The sequence below is a fragment of the Protopterus annectens genome, chromosome 14.part0 (genome assembly GCF_019279795.1).
Source record: "Protopterus annectens isolate FY-2018-M chromosome 14.part0, PAN1.0, whole genome shotgun sequence".
Lineage (NCBI taxonomy): Eukaryota > Metazoa > Chordata > Ceratodontiformes > Protopteridae > Protopterus > Protopterus annectens.
Window position 1 is genome coordinate 901,808,756 of NC_056748.1, and position 10,310 is coordinate 901,819,065.

The window sequence follows — 10,310 nt, forward strand, 5'->3', positions numbered from 1 at the left end:
GTGCACAATATATCACATCAAGGAAGGGTGCTCCGTCCTCCCTGGCAGGATGATTCACATGCATCAGGTTGCATGGACCAGCAACTCCATAGTTTTCTTACAGTGCTCATGTAAATTAACAGCTATGCACACTTGGGAAGCCAGTATCTAGAGACAAACATTACCAAATGTTATATTATTTAATGTTGCTCTCACTCCCAAACATACTTCACAACCTCTTAGCACAAGAAATCTGAACAAAGCCTGACATAATGGGGACAAATGCACAGAAATAGGGGCACATTTTAAATACTGTCTTTATAAACATAGAAAGTTGCTAGAACAGGATTTGTTAGCATATATTTTCTAAAGGTTATGAAGTCTGAAACTCAAATGCATGTCATTTAATAGACTAATTTTTAGATCATCCCAGTTTGTGACTTTCGGCTTTTCCCGGTTAGGGGTCACCACAGCGGAACTTCGGTCCGCTAATGTTTGGCAGTTAACTTTTACGTACTAGCTTGCCAGGCCTGACACAACCTTCAAAGGTACGCCCATTCACGCATGTCAACGCAGAAGACGCTCAAGCTGAGAATCTAAACAGACAGCGTCTTACTGTGAGGAGACAATGCTACCGCAGCACCACCACCAGGGGTCTCTAGATCATCCCAGTGATTTATCAAAAATATATATTTTTGATACGAGGAAGAGACCAAAAATAAAAATAAGGACATTCTGCAAAAATCTGTACAGTTGAGAGGTATGCTCCCAAGACAAAGTATTTTACATGCAAGGAAGAGCATGTTTTAATTTGTTCAACTCCGCATAAGTAATAGCTTTCTATTTGCCCCTTAAGTGAATGACTTCCCATAAGGTTTTTTTTTCTCCAGCTCCATTACCTCTCATTTCTTTACTGTTCTCCGTTCACATACCATTTGCCCAAGACAGTCATTTGCCTATACAAGCACTCATGCAGTTTCCTTCCTTCACGGAGCTCAGAAAGCTTGCAGCTACCCCCCTCCATGCAATCAATAAATCACAGCCCAAACTACTCTGTTCCAATCTCCTTATCCATCACGAACCTACACAGTGAGCCTGTTCTAAGCACCAACTCTACAGCCATTTATTTATTCATTAGTATCTCATTATGCATTCCGTATCATAGTAAAACATCCCTCACATACTTCCTTCAGATCCAGTTTTATCCGTAAACATTCCCACCTAGAATCCTCAGTTTCATTAATTAATAAAACCAGCTATTGTCATACTTTGTAACATCTTAAGGAAGCAGTGAGCGAGGGTGTGTACTCAGCCCCAAGTTATCATAATTTGTTAACTAGGGCTGGAATCACCATTGCTTCATATCTTTGACTCCTACATTGTTGTATTGCGATGTGGAAACAGTTAAGTTAAATGACTGAACCACATAACCCACAGCAGTGTTTATGTTACAAGTCACTGCCATCACAGCACGCATAGAGCCACAGTGACACCAAAACTATACCTACTTATATACAGACTAAAACAGGATATAGGTACTCTAACCCACAAAGGATTAAGCAGCTACCTTAGAAAGATGGCATTAAAGGAAACTGCAGTTTGTAGTTATGACCCACTTAGGGAAATACATTTGGTACTTGCATTACATCTCAACTTAGAAGAGGGGAAAGCATGTGCAAATTCCTCCAGCCATGCATGACTTAACAGTGCTCTGAAGCATCCGCAGAAAAAGGGCATCACCTTAGCAAAAAATACCAAACAGGCATACTGAAAACCAGTTAAATAGGGTCTACATGAACCCAGATAGCAAGGATGTGCATCTCACCTCCACTCGCACACTTCATCTCACTAATTTACTTTTACTAAATTTAGCTTGAAAGGAAAAAAAAGCAGCTAGTAACCCTGTTACGGGGAATCAAGGGGAAATTTGCAAACCAGGATAATGCCAGACTTTTTCCTAGAGTGATGAGCATTAAAAATGAAGATACCCTGCATAGCTTGTTATAGCAGTAAATGAAACACCACATTTTTTATATAAATATGAACACTCCACTAAAAATACCAATATGACAGCAAATGGTTAACAGAAAGTTGAAGATGGGTGCATATAGATGACACAAATATTAATTTTTAGCAATTGTCTCAGTCAGGGAACAGCCTTGAAGAAGCAAGTGAAGTACATATGCCTGCAATGTTACTTATGGAAAAAACAAACAAGTAATCGCCATGGTATCCCCAAAGGGTACTTGCGTATTATTGCAACCACATTTCAAGAAACAGCTCTTTTACAAGCTGTTAAGCAGTTTCTCCTGTTCGAGAATCTGAATGCAATAATAGACAAGTACCCTGACATTTACTCTGACAAGAAATAGAACTGAAACACGTATTTATAACTTTTTTGGAAAGCCAACTATCTGAAAGAAAATGAAAGGTTGGTTTACTTGCAATGCAAATTATGATTTAAACAAAAGCACTTTTAGAATAGAGTAGTAGTGCCGAGTACATAAGCAGTGGTATAGAATCACTGGCAAAGGTGTTAAGTGAATAAACGCAGAACATAAGCTGTGGATGAACCCACGCTATTCCTCCGAAATAAAATGAGGATTGTTAAAAACAACCTGAAGATAAATAAAAAAAAAAAACACAGTTACCTTACAGAAGGATCTTAACAGAAATCAGGTCCACAATTTGGCGAAATAACAAAACTAGTGCATTTAACAGCTAGTACTAAAAATACACCGTTACCTTACAGAAGGATCTCAACAGAAATCTGGTCAACAATTCAGCGAAATAAAACCAGTGCATTTAACAGCCGGTACTGCTTACTCACATTTCCCCACAAACCTCATGGCCATCCTGTACAGAAGCATTAACACACATAACAGGACCACTGTCATTACCAACAATGAGTGTGTAATGAAGGTAATAGAGCACATGCAGACAAACTTGTCAGTAGCAACTTCTCAAAACATAAATGTTTAATCAATTCCAAAATGCAACTGACTAAACTTGCCTGATCAAGTACGATAGGAAGCTATAAAAAACAGTCCAAACTTTCAGTCTGCTGTTCAATAAGTGAATACAAGAGAATATGCTGCCAGCATTCAAATACTCACACTACTAACTTCACAATATTACAAAGAAAACAAAGTACACTACAACAAGTAAATTATGAAAGAAAACAAAATAAGCTTCCACTTTTTCAAAATATTTTCACCATACCATTACGAACTATCACAGGCTGGAAATGTGGTTGCGAAAATACATATGTAGTGGGTCCAAAAGCAAAACAATGTAAAAAAAAAAAAAACAACTTGTTTGGAAAGATTCTCAACCCATATATATCTAGTTAATCACTGTATATTAATCAGATCAGACAATGGTACTAGAAATAGTGAACTCGCCTTAAGTATAAAAGATAAATATATACAATTAAAACGGTGATATTGTACTAAAGGGCCCACCAGTTCGTTTTGCGCAGAAGTGGGCGTGTCACAAATTGAGTGACAGATGCGGTAGACCCGGGCTGTGCAATAGTCTGTAAATTACAAAACTGGCCTGTGAGGGTCACTCTCAAAACAATCGTTTCACTGCGTGCTGAATCAAACTGAACTAATTCAGGAAGTTGCATAAAACATCAATACTCAATGGCTTTTACAAGTATAGCTGTATTAATCGCTTTTATAAATAAGCGAGACTTCATGCTACATTTTCAAAAGTCTTATCTATTACATATACATATATTCCTGTCTCAAAAGAAAAAAAAAAAAAAAGTAGGTATGAATCTGTGTGGAAGCAGAAATAACCAGTAATAAAAAAAAAGTGGCCATAAAAGAGCGTAGAAAGCACCATAGTCTTTACCTAAAGCTTCCTCCTCGGGGGTCACAACGTGGAGCACAGTGTGCTGATAAAATAACTATATTCAGAATAAGCTCAGATGTAATCATTTTTTGGCAATATTGTACTTGAAAATACTTTCACAAAGGGAGTCCTTACTTTTTACATTTTGTTGTACATTCGGAGGGAATGCATATTCATGAATGACATAACGGGGGTGGGTTTTGGGCAGGGCTTGCTACTGCACATCTGGTGAGGCCAAGTACAGTATCACCATTAAAATATTGTACATAACAGCCAAATATTCAAAAGTAACCCAAGCAGGGGAGGCAGTTTCCAGTCGTAAATCCTTTAAGTACACAGCCAAGCAATCCAAGTAAAACAAACTTAACATTAGTAGTTCACCCAAGCAATCCAAGTAAAACAAACTTAACATTAGTAGTTCACACGTTTTTTTTTTTAAAAAAATCAGACAAGGAAGTGAAAACAAAGTGTTATTTGGATACATGCTATATTCACATCCTTTCCCCCATCAGTGAGACATTCAAGCTGGTCCTGCCCTACTTACTAGCAGTCATAATGTAACCCTTATGTACTTTAACAATTACTAATGAGAGACTAAATACCAATTAATCCAAACCATCCTTCAGGTCAAGCAGGTCTCTGCCCCCCATATCAAGCAGTGGAAATTTAAATTTTTTCGAGCACTGGGTACCCACAGACACTTGTCCTGCAACTACAGAGACTAAATACTAATGTAGGTGCTTAACTTACAAGTGTCTAGACAGTAATACACCTTACCTGCATTAACTTAAACAAATGTTAGAGAGTGTATTAGTATATTTCTGCTGTATAGTTCCTTAGTCAAACCTCCGTACTGATGAGTACATCACCAGGAATAAACTGTATATTGCTCTCCAGTTAGTGCCCCCCCCCCCCCAACTAAAGTCAATTTTCTTTAGAGAAATACTCAAATCTATAAAATAGCATTTAATTTCCTCTCCCGTTTCATCTGTAACAGACCCAAACTTTAATTCTATATCCTTTTAAGAAGGTCAGAAAATTATACTCTGTGCCCATAACAGTCTATAACTTAGTGCAAACATTCAGTTATAATTACCATTAAAATTTCAGTTTTAAACATATTACAATTTAAGCTAACACTACATACTTAAAGCCTAAAGAAACAGTCAGTGTTAGCCCACTGCACTCAGGCTTGCTCCGCTTTCCTCCCTGCCCCCTATTTCCACCCCCAACTACTTCTACTTTTATTCTAACCCCCAAGCACCTGACCAGTAGTCCAACCCCTAATTCCCAACTAGCCCAACCCACCCATCCTACCTCCCCCCAATCCAATTACATTCCACACTGATCCCACTCCCAACACATTTCCAGACAATACAACTCTACCCTCATACACAACCAACCAGGAATCCTAGTTGTACTTCTCACTCATAGTACCATGTTACCCACAATCACATCCCCATCACTAGCTCTACTAATCGCCAACCTTCCTAGCTTCCTTACAATCAGACCTACCGCTGCACAACTACCATCACACTAACCACAGTAGCCCACCCTCTCAAACTTCTACATCCGCCCTACAATCATAAATCTTACAACTACATATTACTAACAAAAAATACACCATCTCACCACACTAAGAAAAACTCTCAGACCAAGCTCAAACAATTAATATTAAAAAACACATACTGACACTCCTACAAACTCTAACCTCTGGTGACAATTCACCCAAATCCAGGTCCCCTCTCAGCTAGACAAACATCTGACCTGTTAATCCTTTATCTCAACACAAGTTACTACCAACAAGCTAACAGACCTACATGCATTCATAGCCCACTACAACCCTGATATACTCGCCATTACAGAAACCTGGCTTAAACCCAGTATCCAAGATGAAGACTTATCTTCCCCCAGGGTATAATACACTTAGATTTGATAGAACAAAGAGGAAAGGAGGAGGAGTAGCCACTCTTTAAAAACACCCTTAACCTCCAGCTCCTGCACACCACCCACTTTTCAAAATGCTGAAGTCCTATTTTCTGTCCTATCCATAAGAAACACCAAGATCAATATAATATGCTGCTACATACCTCCAGGCAACAACTCGCTCATAATAGAATACACCCTACACTGGACAAAGGACAATCTACCTCAGGAAATATTCCTACTAGGAGTCCGTAACACTGACTGGGCAGCATGCAACGCCAGCAACCCCTCTACTCATATCAATCTATATGGGTTCTCTCAACTAATTAAAGAGCCAACTAGAATAGATGAGAAAACTAAGAATCTATACTGGACTGGACACTAACCAACCATCCCAAACATAACTATACAGTACGCTGTCTCCAAGATGACTTAAGTGATCATCTCCCCACCTTCCTACTGCAGAAACACTCCAATCACCCCAAACCAGTAGTCTACAAATTTGTACGAGATGACCGTAACCTTACCCCACGATACCCAAATACTGTCCTAAGCCACTGCAACTGGGAACCACTACGGACACTAGTGTTAGACCAGGCATTAGACTACTTCAATACTACCTTCTCTAATATCCTTAACAGTCTAGCTCCCAGCAGAAAGATCAGAGTTAAAGCCAACTATGCACCCTGGCTAAACAGGGACACCAGAGCCTTACTAAAAGCTAGAGATAAAGCCTGGAAAATCTGGAAAACTGACAAAACCCCTAGCTCCAGACAATACTATCAACAGCTTAGAAACAAGGCCAAGGCGGAATCCAAAATAAAACAAAAAAAAACTATTTTTTAGCGCCCAAAGGAAATATTCAAATAGTCCACAAAAATTCTGGCATGTCATTAACTCCCTACTAAATCCAAGCAAAACCACAACCCCAGCACCCATGTCTACTAACAATATCCTAGACAGCTTCTCAATTTAACCATTTTACTAAATCCATCTTAGCCCTGTCCAAATAACCAAAAGCAGTCCAACTCAATCACAACCTAACACATCCCACACCACCCCCTCTTCAGCCCATCACCAGTGCCCACCATCTCCTCCTACAACTAAAGCCAACCACACTAGCAGCTGATAACATACCTGCTGCATACCTAAACATGGCTAGTGACTCCCTATCATATCCTGTCTCCATCCTTATCAACCACTCCATACTAGAATCCTACATACCCAAACTCTGGAAAGTATCTCATCATTACTCTCCATAAAGGAGGTAATTCTTATAAATTCTCCAACTACCGACCTATTGCCATCCTTTGCCCCTTATCCAAAAGTCTTGAGAAATGCATCCACTTGCAAGTGATGACATTTCTTAACATACACAATCTACTACCACACAACACTGTTTCAGTCCACATCACAGCACTACCACAGCCCTTCTATCCTTCACTAATTATATAAACCTTCACAGGAATAATAACATATGTATCAGCCATTTTCCTAGACCTCTCAAAAGCATTTGATATGGTCTCACACTCCATTCTACTAGACTCACTAACATCATTATCCTTCACCTCCTCTACTATAGCCTGGTTCGGAAGCTACTTGTCTGACAGGCAACCATCAGTCCAGTGGAAAGGAACTGTCTACACAACTTCCAACCACCATAGGAGTCCCACAGGGCTCTATACTGGACCCACTATTCTCTATTTTCACAAATAACCTCAAATGCTCTACACAACATGCCACACTCAATATGCGGATGATTCAACCCTGATCTGCCTCATCTCCCACCACCCCACATACACTCACTCAAGATACCTTTATCTCAGTAGAAAAATGGATACCTGGTATCCAACATTCTAAAATCCCAAAAAGACAAAACTGCTACTATTTACCCCCAATAGATAAAAAAAAAAAACTCTTCCTTTACCATAACATCCAAGGATGGCACCACCATCTCCCCTTCTAACCACACCAAACTTCTGGGCATTGAAATGGACAATAATCTCCACTTTGATGTTCACATCTCACATATCATAAAACTAGTACACAAAAAATAGGCTCCCTATACAGGCACAAGTCCTCTCACAAAAAGCAAGAAAGTCACTCTTGCACAAAGCCACCTCCTCTCAACCCTATTATACGCAGCACCAGTCTTTACCCAACTCAGACAATGTGACCTAGACAAACTAGAATCATGCTACAATAAAATAACCAAGTTTGCTACTAACTCAACCTATAGAACCCATCATTGTGCTGCACTAAAAGAACTAAAATGGCTTGAGCTACCACAGCTACTTAACTATCACCAGCTGAGCACAACCTACAATATTCTCAAGTAACCTGAAAAAAACCCTCATTATCCAACCTACTTACTATCTATACTGCAAACCGGTACCCAAGATACAGTGAAAAACCTCTCCATCACCAAGGCTAACAATAATGCAGAGAAAGAGATCTACTCCCACACCGTTGCCAGAAATTGGAACTCTTTTCCCCTATACATGTCCACTGCCCCCTCCACATCCATATACGTGTCCACTACCCCCTCCACATCCATATTCAAAAACTCCCTAAAATTGCACCTTCTTAGTACCTGGTTATGCCCTTGCATCACATAACCCTACCCATACTACTATGAACTCCCCAAATTCCTCTCTGATCAAATGCTGAAGCTCTGACCCCTGTAGGCTTGGTCATCTGAAAGGGTACTTTTAACTGTAGAATCTTACTTGAAATACTTCTTACCAATGTATAACTGACATTGTCTTTTTACCCATGTTCTATGTCTTTTACCTGGAGTGTTTTTTTTATTAATTTCTTGTTAAATTACTATGCTCAGCATACATGATGTAGCCTGTTCTGTGTATTATGCTGGATGTATTTTATTTGCATAACTTGATGTTGGAGATTTTCTTCACGGGCCTCCACTGAAAATGGACCTGGTCCAGTCGGAATTTCCCGGTTAACAAATGTAAAAAAAAATAAAAACAAAAATAAGTGTGGTACCTCTTACTTAACCAAAATTAAGTAAAATATTAAGTCTGATTTTGGCCAACATTCCATGCTGTTAAGGGCCCAACTTCCCTGATCTCTTATGCATTCAGTAACAAATGAATTTCACAAAACTACAGGACTTGAGCCTACGTAAGACAAAGAATACGTAAAACAAAGCATACTGGAAGGACAGACAAGACCCACGGAATAATCTTCCATTACAAAACAATCCTTAATTATGCATATTCTGATGCTCTGTACAATCATACTTTTTACTGTGACTAGTGTTAAACATGAATGAGAGCCACATGACCACTTCACTGATCCAGTTAGCAGTTTACGTAATGGTGGGAAACCACTGGCAAAAGAATACACATTTCATAAGAGTTTACGCACCTACATTTCCCTCAAGTAAAACAGCTACAACAGCAGATTTTGTTGTAATCTTTTGCAACTGCACAAAGAAAGATGAGGCAAATAAAGCTCAACAATCCCAGGAGTGCTCCAACTACCATAACTTTAAATGCTCTTTAAATAACCTAAAGCAACTCTTCAGGAAGCCATAGCGGTTTTATCAACGTTCAAAATAAACATTTCATTTTTACGTAATGTCCATTTACATGAACAAAGATCTTACGCTTCTCCAAAAGACGACCCCCACCCCATCACAAAAAATAATAAACAGGAGTGCCACTAGTTTAAATACCTGTCAAAAGCAGCACCAATCAGCCCCCAACTTTCAAGCAAACACCATTTGTCGTGTCCACTTATTAGCCTCCCACATAACTTGTCTAGAATAAAGCAAAAAAAATATTATAAACGCATTCTAACACACAACAATAACGGTACAAAGAAGAATCTAGGACTGACAGCCTTCCATTACCGAAGCAAATCTTAATTCTACATACCTTCACGGCCCAAACTCTTTGGAGGAACTGACAGTAATGAGGCATGCGCCCCCAGACCTAATCCAAATGAGGACACTTGGGCTTCATTAATAGTCATCAATACGCAAACAGGTTGAGAATTACAAGTAAGACAGCAACGCTCACAAAAAGTTTGTGCTCTCTCTCTCCCCATAAAACCATTTACTTCCAACATCCAAAAATGCAACTAAAAATTCTAAATAGCCGAATTCTAAGCATAGTCCTATGTCAACAGCCCTAACACGCGCATTTGTTTTTTTGCCTCATTAACAAAAAAAAACGATATCTTATTTTTCTGCCACATCAGTTTCCTCCCTTGATTGGACCAAGATAACCAAAAACACACTACTTTCCCCACTAAAATAAAGAAATAGCTATAACAAACTACAACGTATACTTACCAACTTAACACAAAATACGAGAAAGTAACCCACAGTAAAATCCAACTGAGATTTTGCTTTAACTTCACTTTTTCCAAACACGTCAATCTCTTAATACAAATTTATTGCTGTAACTGCAGTTACAACTTTGAAAACCGCGCTTACTCTATCTTAAGCCAATCGGCACAAAAAGACTGCTTACTACTATTCCTACTAATTGGTCGTGAGATACAAAACGTCGTGA

At 39.0% G+C, this 10,310-nt stretch overlaps 1 protein-coding gene across 1 annotated transcript in view; it reads right to left on the reverse strand.

Annotated features, from left to right (window-relative positions):
- The window catches only part of KIF11 (kinesin family member 11), a 1,847,788-nt gene extending 1,837,478 nt beyond the window's left edge, over positions 1 to 10,310 (reverse strand). Inside the window, exon 1 of the mRNA XM_044055639.1 lies at positions 10,088 to 10,310. The gene's annotated coding sequence lies outside the window, so the exon portion shown is untranslated. The remainder of the gene's footprint in view (positions 1 to 10,087) is intronic.